The sequence below is a fragment of the Triticum urartu genome, chromosome 7, assembly GCF_003073215.2.
Source record: "Triticum urartu cultivar G1812 chromosome 7, Tu2.1, whole genome shotgun sequence".
Lineage (NCBI taxonomy): Eukaryota > Viridiplantae > Streptophyta > Magnoliopsida > Poales > Poaceae > Triticum > Triticum urartu.
The window spans coordinates 634,318,133-634,331,353 of record NC_053028.1 but is presented as its reverse complement, the minus strand read 5'-3'; the positions used below and the strand labels follow the sequence as shown (position 1 = coordinate 634,331,353).

The 13,221-nt window shown below is 49.2% G+C and overlaps 1 pseudogene; it reads right to left on the bottom strand.

The window, feature by feature from the left end:
- Positions 1–10,889: 10,889 nt before the first annotated feature.
- LOC125519247 lies at positions 10,890–12,886 on the bottom strand (annotated as a pseudogene).
- Between the last annotated feature and the right edge of the window lie 335 nt (positions 12,887–13,221).

The window sequence follows — 13,221 nt, the reverse complement described above, 5'->3', positions numbered from 1 at the left end:
GAAATATTTAAATAGATTGCAGTGCAAACCACAAACTGATCCAGATTTGAAAACTAGAGGTAGAGCTCAAAATCTCCAAATGACTAAAAGATATTTTTTCATAAAAGTGATGTGGGAGCAGCCCATGACATCTCCAAATTTTGGTGAAACTTATAACTAATTTTACCAAAGGGTTGTAGTGCAAAAGAGGCTCCAAAACTTATGAAAAATCATTTTTAAAGAAATAAAGCTCAGGGAAAATAATTATGCAAATAAATCCACTGATAAAAGAAATGGTTTTCTTGAGAGGGTAAACAAGTCCAACAATATTTTTGAAAAGTTTTCACTTGGGGTGAAAACTCCACAATATCAAGGAAAAGAGTGGTTCTGAAATCAAAAGATAATCCCACAAAAACGAAAATTCAACTCCTTGGCGGCTCCCGATAGGGCGGAGCGAGGTGGCGGCTGGACATGTCCGGCCGGTGGAAGAAATGTCCGGCGGCGCGGAGGGAGTGGATCTAGGGTTTCGTCTGCGCGAGAATTTCGAAGGGGACACATATTTATAGGTAGAGGGAGCTAGGAGTGTCCAAATGAGGTGCGGTTTTCAGCCATGCGATCGTGATCGAACGGCCGAGATGATGGAGAGGGTTTAGGTGGGTTTGGGGCCAAAATGGAAGGGTGTTGGGATGCAACGCACACGAGGCCTTTTCGGTCCCTCGGTTAACCGTTGGAGTATCAAACGAAGTCCAAATGGTACGAAACTTGACAGGCGGTCTATTGGTAGTAAACCAAGGCCGCTTGGCAAGTCTTGGTCCAATCCGGAAGTGTTTAACCCCCACACACGAAAGGAAGGTAGAAAGGACCACCGGAGGAGATAGGAGCTCCAGAATGCAAATCGGACGACGGGGAAAATGCTCGGATGCATGAGACGAACACGTATGCAAATGAAATGCGCATGATGACATCATATGCAATGCATGACACGCAAGCAATGACAAGGCAATAACAGCGAATAACTGGAGGACACCTAGCACATCGGTCTCGGGGCGCTACACGAAGCTTGGTCGCCCGCATGGCGCACCTCTGCTGCATATCATCAACATCCGGGTTCTCCTGGATACGATTGCTCATCTGTCGTCCCTCAGAGACCGGGTTTGGGATCCCACCAAAAGCAACCACGTCCTCCCGAGTAAAACCTCTCGCCGCATACCACAAAGGGTCAGCCAGAGTTACCGGATTAGTCGGCGGTGGACTCCCAGTCCCCACAGACGTGTGCCACATATCGCGGTCCTGGACCACCGGAGATCCTGGAGAGGGGGACGCGGGGGCCGCCTGCCCAAGCGCTCCTCCTGCCGGCGCCGGAGATGAGGGGGCCTAGGCCGCCTGCCCCGGACCGCCACCCGCACACCCGGCCGTAGACAGACTCAAAAGCCCCGTCAACGCACCGCCTTGGGGCTCGGACGCCCCGAGAGAGAGGAATACACGGGCCGCCTGCCCGGACTCCCCACCCATCTTGGCCTGCTCCACGGGCTGTGCGGCTACAGAGACCGCCGAGGGAGAAGGAGCCACGGCCAGCTGCCTATGGCCCCCTCTCCTAAGATCAACCACCCCCTTCTGAGAGACCGCAGTCAGAAGGGGAGAGCGAGGGGCCACCTACCGAGACTCCTCCCCCCTTCCATCGGTCGAGGTCGTCAGAGAGACCGACACCTCCGGTTCCTCTGGCACTGGGTCCTCAGCAACATCAAATCCAGTGGAGGGAGCGACCGCTCCAGCATGTCATCGGTCTCTATCCGGTCACACCAAAGCCTGGGAGGAGTAGAAGCTGGCTCGAACGACCCAAATCTCAGCGCATTCATCGGCACTGAGGGGGAAGGTACTGTCCCATCCTCGGGTGTCTGAATGACGGGCCCCGAACCGTTAGCCATCTCATGTCCAGAAGCAGCCCCAGGTGCCTCCTTGGCCGCAGAACTATCATCTCCCTCGTGCATATCTGTATCTGACCCATTGACGGCCTCAGCAAATAGCTCAGTATCCTCAAACTCAATCTCAAGTGATGAATCGTGGCAGATGGAACTGTGGCGACCTGAGTTCGTGGACGAGCCGTCGTCCAAGCCAACGTACGGCTCGATGTTATGCGGCAAATTTTGGCGTACTTTGTATTCCTCGTGGGCAACGAGTCGCGCGCTACCCACCCATGGGTTTCTGCTCTTGGCTACAAAGGCACCAAAACACAATAAGGTGGTCATTGACCTCCTATAGTAGCCACTATTCCACGGTAATGATTTCTGTGAGAAAAGGCCAGCGACAGTACCATGAGAGCCCTGTACAGTGAGTAGGGCATTTTGGAGACAGAGCTCCATGGAGCCCTTTATTTTAAAAAATTCGAAATTCATAAATTTCAGTTTCAAAAAATTCTAAAAAAATACACGTGTATGCAATGATGTACAGTGTATGTTAAAAAAATTCAGGATGAAATGAAATATCTTGAATTGTGAGGTGCACAAAAAAAAGTAAAATCATGGACATTGAAGATGAACCGTACATATGCTAAAAAGCTCTAGATTTGTCTTTTTTGTGTAGTTCACATTTTAATATATATTGATCTGATAATTTGCACACATGTACATTATGTATCTACGTATATGTGTATTTATTTTCAGAACTTTTTGAAACTAAAAAAAATGAATTTTGAAGTTTGCAAATAAAGACCTCCATGAAGCTTGGTCTCCGTTTGGCATTTTCGCAAAATAGTACGTATCATTAATTGGTTTCTCATCGGCAGCCACTGATTCGTGATGGAGGCTCGGAGCCGCATTGCTGCTAACTCTTGCAGGCCACGGCCGCGAGTGCGCTTCATCTCTGTTGCTACGGCCCTACGGGAGAGTGTCGTCGTAGTGTGCGAGTACAGGGGAGGGAGTGATGTCAATAATGCCCTTGTGTGTTGCTCCTGTTAAAAACTAAATAAATTACTGAGTTTATGTTGTAATAGTAGTACGTGTTGAGTAACGTGATTGTATTAGGAAACATATATTAGACTAGAAAATATTCTGGCTTGCCTTGTAGTTCAAATAAATCATGTACTCCTATATATATATATGCCCACGAGGCTCAAGCAATACAATGAATAGTCCCTCTCTTCCTTTTAACATGGTATCTATCGCAAGTCGATCCTAAAACCTAGCCGCCGCCGCTTCCGCACCAGCTCGCCGCCCCCGGGACGGTCGGCCTCCATGACCGTCGCCGGTGGCCGTGCCGCCCGTACCTAGGGTTCGTCCGCCGGCCGTGTTAGCCGGCTGTCCTAGAGAGCATTTTTCCCGAGCCCTTGCCTCGGTTTTTTCGCTCTCTCGCCGGTCGTTTTGATCAGCGTTTTTCTTTTTGGTTTTCCGATCTAATCTTAATCGGTTTGCGTCGCCCGCCGCCGCCGTCGACCCCCGTGCGCCTCTACTCTAACCCCGACGCAACCAACCGGCCTCTCCTACGACCCGGCGGCCACGCGCGCCGAGGCGGCCCTTCCGGGCCAGCCACCGTCCGCGCGTCGGTCCTCCCGTTGCCCTGCGCCGGCCGTCACCGCCCTGCTCCGACCGGGACACCTGCATCGCCCGACCCGGCGGCCTCGTGCTATGCGATGGCCAATCATAGCCGTCGCTCACGCGCCGACCCGCCCATCGAACCACGTCACCCGTCTCCGCTGCGTCTGCACAGCAGCCCGGCGGCCTACCTCGCCAGCCTCGTTCTCGGCTGCTCAGGACGGCTATGTCAGGCTCGTCGGCTGCCGCTGCTCCGTTGGTCGCTCGGGCCTCGGTGTCGGGGCGCGGGCGCTGCTTTGGCAGCCCGGGTGTCGGTGCTGAAAAGCTCATCCGCGACGTCCCACGGCGTCCGTCGTCGCCGGCTTCATCTCGGACTCCGCCGCCACCACGCCTCCACCGAGTGGCGTCCCCGACCTCGCGCGCGATCAACTTGATCACCTGCTCGCCGCCGCGATCCGCCTCATCTACGCCGCGCAACCGACCTGGCCCGTCGGCCATGCGCGCCTCTGCAGGTCCCGTGAAGATCGTCCCCGAGTTCCGCGCGCCTCTTCACCGATGGAGCATCGGGGTGCCGCTGCGTCGCCCTGTCGGGCTGCAGCGCCGCCGCCCCGTGGTTCTCCTCGCGGCTGCATCGACTCGTGCGTCGCCACTGCATCGCCCCTTCGGGCCGTAGTGCCGCGATACGTGGTCCCCACCGCCGCCCCGAGGCCGTCCCCGTGGCTGCACCGACTCGTGCACCGCCGTTGCGTTGCCCCTTCGGGCCGCAGCGTCGCGGCGCGCGGTCCCCGCCGTCGCCCTGAGCCGCCTGCCGCCGCTGCGTAGCCCCTTCGGGCAGTAGCGTCGCGGCCCGCGGTCAGCTCCGCCGTCACCGTGCGTCGACCTCCCATGGTATGCGCTGCGCCGTCTTCCTTGGCGCGGGAACGCCACCGTCCGCGCCGATCTTCGTCACGCTGTCAGAGTTCTTCGCCTACTTCGACCACCGCCGCCGCACTTCTAACCTAGCCGCCGCCGCCGCTCTTCTAACCTAGCCGCCGCCCTTCTTTAGCCGCTGCCGCGGCTACCTCCATAGCTGCCGTCGCCACCCGTCCACCCCGTTCGTCTTCGTACAGCACTAGCCTGTCGCCAGCGTCGCCGTCATCTACCCCGACCACTTCGTCTACTCCGACCACCGTGGTTGACATCGGCCCCGCGTCGATGGACGCCGCAATCGTCGTCGAGTTCTTCTCTGCTGGCCCCTCCGACTTCTCCGACATGGCGTACAGCTCGTGCAGGTCCCTCGTCTACACATGCCCGATGCTGGCACCACCGATGCGTGCCTTCATCCACGACGTGTCCCCGGGCCTGGCAAGCCTGGTCGGCGCTTCGTCAACTTCGTCTTCGTCCGTCTACGCATGCCCGGTGCTGGCAACACCGGTGCGTGCCTTCGTCCACGATGTGTCCCCGGACTTGGCAAACCCGCCGCGACGCGTCGTCAACCACATCTTCTTCCCGGCGCATCACTACTTCGACACCACTGCGCCCATGCTAACTCGGCGCCCCCTTGCGCCCGCGGCTCCACAGCGACTTCCTCGACACAGGCCACCCCGACTCGACATCGACCACGGCATTCTTCGCACGGCTACCTCGACCACGGCTCCACCACCTACGCTCTCGGCTACATCGACAAACGGCACAAAGGGCTACCGCCTGCTTGAGCAACCTCGTTGGTTTCCACTCCAGCCACGACTCCGCGATGCACTGTGGGGGGGGGGGGGGGGTCCGTCGGCTTGCCTTCGGATTCTTCTCCAGTCTCACCGTCTGCGTCGCTACCGTTGTGATTGCGCGGGGATGTTGAGTAACTTGATTGTATTAGGAAACATAGATTAGACTAGGAAATATTCTGGCTTGCCTTGTACTCCAAGTAGATCATGTACTCCTATATATATGCCCATGAGGCTCAAGCAATACAATGAACAATTCCATCATCTCTCTTCCTTCTAACAGTACGGATATGTATCATCCGTTGAACTGATGAAAATAAAGGGCCCAGGATATTTGATGTACTGTAAAAGGTCTCTAGTTCTAATCCTCAAATCTATATGCTTCTAGTGCTAATGTCTAACATTAGTTCAGTTGCTCGTGTCCCTGCCATGCACCAGTGCATTTACTACATCAATAGGCCTAAATGCATAGTTGTTCTCCAATCTAATGCATCGTCACTGTCTCGCCAATTAATCAAACTAACACCGACGAGCTATTTGTTCGATATGGATTCTCGCAAGTCAAAGACGCACTGTTGAATCGAACTTCAACCAGACGCCCTCATAAGAAGTGGATACATTAAGCTTTAGAAAGCACGACTTATACTTGAGGCGGGCACTCAACAGTAAATACACATAGTACTCATAAAGAATCTCATGTGATTAATTTGATGTTGGGAAACACTTCTTATCAAAAGTCTGATAGGAAAGTTTTGTCAGACCACTCCCTCGTCGTTGATTCTCCTCTAATCCCACGGTCCATATTCAGAAGCAAATCGTCGATTCCTTCAATTAAGCGCACAATTTGATCTGCCTCGAGTAAATCTCGCCTGCCCTGCATGCCTGACCCAACCACCCCAAGCCCGTCTCGCCTCTCATGGGCGATCCAATCCCAGAGCTCGCCGTCCCAGCTCGCCGCAAAGCTCTCCCTCCACCGAGAAGGATGTCGCACCTGTTCGCACCACCAGTGTTTCTCAGATCCGTTTCCCCGCGCTTAAGTCCACCGCACGGGTGTGCTCACCGCCTACCTCGTTGCCCAGATTCGACCCACTCCAATGCCGCCAATTTTTGATGCGGCCCCGGTCGACCTCGCTGATGCGCCATCCCCGACGATAGGTGTCCGTGCCTGTCAGGACCACCGCGGCGTTCGTGATTCACCAGGCTGCCCGGAGAGCGTCCGTCGGCCCAAGAACTAGCAGTGCCAAAGGTCTTTCCCCCCCTTTTTGACGCCTCTCCTTCGAATCAAGGGTAGAAATGTTCAATGTGCGTCGTGTTTTTGACAGCTATTGGGTGTGAATTTGTTCTGTTAATACTGTATTTAATTAGTAAAGCATCCACCAGTTTAGGTATATTTTGTTTCTGGATCACACGAACTTGCGTAGCTATGTGGCGGCTATCTTAATTTCTGTGTTCAAATCCATATGCTTCCACTTGCAATGAGTTAGGTTGAGATATCGATCTTATCATGCTTCCTACGTATGGAGCTTCCAACTAGTACTATACATGCTTCTATTGTCTAGATAGTTTGCTTCTACAATTCTATATTTTATTTTGTGAATTTAGTTTGTAGGTTGTTGGAACATCCATCTCCTGGGGAATCTTAGTTTACTTTTGTTTCAACTGTAGTGCTTCGAAGGAAGAAAAATCCTATTAACATTGCACATTTCCGCGCATCCTACTCATGGGCATCTCAATTACACGTCATATATTTCTTCAGTTCCAATGTATTGCCTCCACATTTCCGGCTTCTTACAAACAAAAGTCAGATTTATTGTCTTTGATTTCACCATTGTAATATGGCATGCACCCATACTATACTGAATTTGTTTCTCTGTTCTACAACGTTTGCTTCCATAGAATACTCCCATATTTTGTCTGTACTGCCTAATGTACTTGACTTCATATGTTTTCAGTTTATCCAGGATAATGAAGCATGGTGCGAGGTCTCGGCGACCTTGCTCGGCCACGACACTACCTCAACATGCTACCCTGATGACGACCACCTATGGTTCCTTTCCATCGTGCTAACCACCACTCCTTTGATCATGACGACAAATTACATCTCTGATCTCCCCAAAGTGCTCTCACCGAAGTGCTCCCTTGCCTATGTGGTCAATGGCGGCAGGGCGCAGCATGATGACTATGATCCAGCGGCTTTGTCTCTGATGCCTCGAACTGACTGTCCCCTTGCCTTAGTGTGAATGTTGTGATTCTTGTAATATAGGCAATGCTTCACGGATATGAATATTAAGTTTTCTAGTGACCCTGTATGTGCTTCCATTGTTTTTAGTACCATAATACATGTGCTTCGGTATCATATGTGCCATGCTTCCAACTTATGTACAATAAGCTTCCAAATGTCTTCATATGTGCTCCTTTCTTTAAACATCAGATACTGGTTTTGTACTACTTTTCTCCTGCTTCCACATCCATCTGACTGTGCTTCCAATGGCTCACTAGCACATAAATTCTCACTATTACATGTGACATGCTTCTCACATAAATAAAATACGTTTTGAATGACACTTGCATGCTTCGTTCTTTACACTATCATAGCAATGTTTTGGTACTAAATTTTGATGCTTCAACTACCATGAAATTATGTTTCAAAGTACATCCACACCTGCTTCATAGCACAAGAAGAATTATGATACTACTTGAAAAAATATGACTTAAAGAATTATGAAGCCTGGCTTGTACTGTGGGAAGCATGTTTATCACATCATGCAATCATGTATCAAATGGAAGGAAGCATTGTCTGTTTACAGAAACACACGTGATTATAGAAACTGCATATATGGAAGCAGCGTGAGTAAAGGACTATTTTTTTGGAAACTGCCAAGGTAGTTATCATACGTGATTATAGGGACCTCATATTATGGAAACTACGTGTATATAGGAAATGGTTTTAGAAACTGTCAAGGAAAGGGGGCGTTGTTTAAGGGATGCATCCAACGTCCAGCAGTGTTTCATCCAATGGCTATCCACCGGTCTGACGAAAAGCTAGGGATTAGTAGTCTGATCCCTAGTGGTTCCCAGATCTGGATGTTAATATATTTTTCTATAGTTATGGTCAAACTTAAAGAAGTTTGACTTAGGACAAATCCACAACTGAAATTATTTTGGAATAGATGTAGTAATAGAGATAAGATAAAAGCTACAATTAAAAGACAGAGCAAGTAAAGTAAAAGCCCTGCCCAGAATTCTGCGTTTTGTAGGGGAAACTGCAGGGACTTTTTCTTCATGAGTCAAACTTCTGGGCAGGGTTTTTTCCGGGATACTTTGCATTCATCAAGATAAAGCTGACAGAGCCAGGAGAATATAGAGTTAAAACCCAACCTGGAAAGCTATGTACTTCCTCCTTCCCTAAACATAAGTCTTTTTAGAGATTCCACTACGAACTACATACTGATGTATATAATCATATTTTAGAGTGTAGATTCATTCATTTTGCTCACTATGTAGTCCATAGTGAAATTTCTATAAAAACATATATTTAGGAACGGAGGGAGTACATCGAAGAGAAAACACATAAGAAAGTAAAACTAAGAGGTAAAACTGTTCATCTGGCTGTTTTCAACGGGACTTTTTATTTCGATATCACTAATTGAGGAGTACTCATCGCAAAGACCACCTCACCTTCTCAGGTTGTGACAAATGGCACGCGCCATTTGTCACAACATGTGAGTTTTCTCTTTTTTCGTAGATCCGTTTATTCAAAACATTTTATCTCTTAAATCGTGCATCCAAATCTCGAACCGTTTTCACTGTTGGATTCCTTGCGTCGAGAGCTTCAAAACTAGATACACGTTTATAGGTTTTAACGAACTTTTTTCACGAAAAAGCTGGACGAAAAATCCGAACCAGGAGCATGGGTTTTTCCCTTTCCTTAAGAGGCATGGTCGTGCCTCTCGCGGAATCACAACAGTGCCTCTCGCGAAAGCAAAACCGCGCCTCTCACGAAAGGAAAAAAAACAAGAAAAACGCGTTTTGTCCTTTTCAAAAGAGGCACGGTTGTGCCTCTCGAAAAATCACAACCGTGTCTCTCGCGGAAGGAAATGATACAGAATACGCCTTTTTTCCGTTTTCGAGAGGCACAACCGTGCCTCTCGCGAAAGCACAACTATGCCTATTGCGGAAGCAAAACTATGCCTCCTGGGGAAGAAAAACAGATGTTTTTTCTCGTAATTTTTTTGGCCTAAAAGCTATGGAAAACTAAAAAGTCGAAAAACCCAGAAAAAACCATTCAAAAAGCCGAAAACGCGTGCGAAAAAAAGAAATTACGAAGGAAGCACCCAGAGTGCGACACGTGGCGGGGCGGTTGAGAGCACGCCAAGTGGCGCTGATCATTGCGAGGCTCCTGAAGGAGCCCTCGTCAACTAGTTGCTCCCTTTTTATTATGTTGCTTTCGTTGTGTTTGGTTCAACTTCTGTTGTGCTGATGTTCTTGGGCTTTCTGTTGGGTTTTTTTCCTTGAGGTTTTTATCTTTGATTTTTTTGTAGTTTTCTTTTTTCCTTTTGATTTATTAGCACATATGCATGTGTGTTGCAACGGGGGAGAAACATTAGTCTTTTATCATCAAAATTAATTGCAAGAAGTAAAAAGTCCCTAGCGAGAGAGGTAGCTCCCTGCTAGCACGAGCTTTGGTGGACACCTCGGCGTGTCATCACCAATGATTTCATGTTTCGTGAGTGTGGTGACGAGCTGGTCGTATGCGTGAAGTGTGGAAATTGTGAGTTCCTCCTCATCCTTAAATGCCTCCTTGGTCTACCCCACCCATCTGCTTCTCGTCTTTGGTGTAAATTATAATGATTTAGCCCACGACTCCTTTAATTATGCACCATACACATCGGCATGAGCTTGCAAGTTTAATCACGTCTTTATTTCTTCCATTGGCCCATAATAGTCTTGAATCTTTAATTGGCACTTCATTTCTTTCATTGGCCTATAATCTCAGATATTTAGTTAGGTTTTCACTAGTTCCATTGGCCCATAATCACATATCTTTTCGTGTCTGTATTGCTTTCATTGGCCCATACTCAGATCTGATCACCCTCGAAATATGCGTCCTCATTGCATACCTCACTCTCTGAGTTTTTTTAATGTTTTGAGGCTGCTTATTGATTCCCATGGCAATTTGCTAGCATATATAAACTTGTAGAATTAAAAGTAAGAAAACTATGTGGTACTATATAATTGATGATTCAAAATAGAAAGACTATTATAGGCTGCTATGCTGTACCGCCTGGGACTTGGGCCGGAAGAAACAACTCAAACGGAGTTGCCCTATATGCGCCGACCTACTTTCATCCTTCGTTGGTGATAAAAAGAGCATCATCTTGTATACATTTCATCTCTATTTGTCCAAAATTAATACTAGATGGGTGGTTGTTTGGCTAGCACGTGCTGTTCCAATGCTTTGGACAAGCATAGGACAATCTAGTGGCGCATGAAAGAAACCGGCTCGCTCGTACGTGAAACAGACAAAACCAAAATAGCTAGCATACGTGAAAATCAATCGAAATGGAACGAAACAAAGCGGGACGAAAAAAAGAATATCTCCTTCCTTTATTAGTAAGTATAGATTCATAAAAAAAATAGCTAGCATACTTGCCATATTGGTGATTCATAGCTCGTTATTTTCTCAAAAGTGCATGAGAGGGTAGAGGTGCACTGGAAGACGTGGCTCAGCATGTAGCACTAGCGGCTTCTCTATGAAGAGGTTGTGCTTGGACTCGCTGAGATTGATGGCCGACACCCCAGCCGGTTTGGTCCAGGTGAAGCCTTGCAGGAGCCTGCCAAAGAGCATGACACTCATGGTTGTTCCTAGTGAGGCCGCGATGCATCCTCGCCGTCCGGTGCTGAAGGAGATGAACCGCAATTCGCTCTCGGTAAGCACCACATTGATGTTGTCTCCCATATGGCGCTCTGGCTTGAAGTGGAGCGGTTCATCCCAGACGGTGGGGTTCCGGCCCAGGGCCAGCCGGCTGAGGATGACGTTGCTACCATTGGGCACGCGGTAGCCCGCAACAATGGTGTCGGCAATCGCGACATGCGACAAGTTGAAGGGAGCGATTGGGTGGAGGCGAAATGCCTCACGTATGCACGCCTTGAGATAGTTGAGCTGCATGATGTCTGACTCTTGCACCAGTCGCTCGCGACCAACCACCCGGTCCATCTCCTCCACTGCCTTGGCCAGCAATTCTGGGTTGTTCACCATCTCCGGCCGCGCCCACTCCACTGCGTTTGACGGGTTATCTATGGCCGCTAATATTATGCCCTGCATGCATTCCATGGAGATAAATGTAAGTTGTTACAATTTATACCTTTGCATAAAGAGAGATTACATTGAATAATTGGAATTTTAAATACAGTTTAAGTTGAAATCACATCAAAATGGTAGAAAATTACAATAATGCTATGTTTAAACTATTAATTCATAATTTCTTATTCTATTGTTCCCTTTTCTAACACCTGCAAAATACAATATAAGATCTAGTATTTAATAGTATGAGCTATAAGATCTAGTATGTAATCTTGTGAGTTATTACCTTTTCTCATGGATGACGTATTAGTACCTTTTAGGACTATGAGGCAATTGGTCACAAAAGTCAATCTAGGCCCATGAACCGTCTTAAAGTTTCTCATTAATTAATATTTTGCTTACCTTGGACTGTGCTTTGACCTCATCGATGCCGAGTAACGGCTTGCCGTCACCGTCGGCAAGCGTGATGAGAACGTCAAGGAAGTCCTGGACCCCATCCTGCCTCTCGCCGCTGTTCCACTGCCTCCAACGCTCTTCGATGACCACGTCGTGCAGTCTATCCACTTTTGTGTTGGCCTCCTTAATAATTTTCTCGTGGCCGTCGAGATCTAGGCCAAGTAGACACGGAAGGTAGTCGCCGACGCAAAACGCGAAGGTGAACCCTAGGAGGGCGAAGGAAGCGTCCATGTGCTCCACCTCCATCGGCCCCGGCCCGCCGTCCGGCTGAGGCTCCCCGAAGTACCATTGGCCGAAGACAAGCCGACGGATAACGTTGCCGCAGTAATGCCGCGCGACGTGCCTGACATTGACGTTGGCTAGTCCCGACGTTGAAGATGACGACCCCCCGGCGGTGAGGTTGTAGACGTAGCGCGTCAAGTTGTCAGCTTTGTCGGCGCGCTTGTCGTGGAGCCACTTGTGACGGGAGGGGCAGATGATCTCAGAGGTGAGCACCTTGCGCATCTTCATCCACTGGTCGCCGAACGGCGAGAGCATGGCGTCCTTGTACCCGCTGCTGATGGTGTTGGAGGCGAAGGTGAGTGGGCGGGATGAGAAGTTTTTGTCCTGCTTCTTGAGCACCTCCCTTGCGATCTTGGGACATGTGATTGGGATGACGTGGACGCCGCCGAGGCGAAGCAGGCGATGTCGGTGCCCATATCCTTCATCACGCGATGGATCCAACGGAACGCCGGCTTGTTGAGCACCATCTCGGGCAGGCTACCCACTAGTGGCCACGGCCATGGCCCCGGCGGAAGTGGAAGCGGCACCATCGCCGATGAGCACGTGCCACCGCGGATCTTGCTCTTGGTCATGACAAGGTATATGAGCGTTATTATGATGAGCAGCTGGGACACAACAAAGCAGCACCAAGCCAGCATTGTGGACACTGCTGCTTGCTGAGTGTACACAGGCTTGCGAGGTAGCTTCCCTTGTTATCGGTGCGTAGGGAAGCCAACTTTGATCTCTGTGCTGCTCTGCCCATGAGGGCGAGACCCCTCTTTATATGTTACCTCGGTCCCAAAAAACTGGCTCAGATTTATTAGATACGAAGGTATCTACGTATCTAACACTAAAACATGTCTAGATATATTCCATGGAAAATATTCATTCCTTATGTGTGGATCATTTATCACATGGCATTTCAAATGTATTTATGCTGATACTAATAATAATAACTGTATACAGAATGAAAAATCATCTATTTGTAGATTGT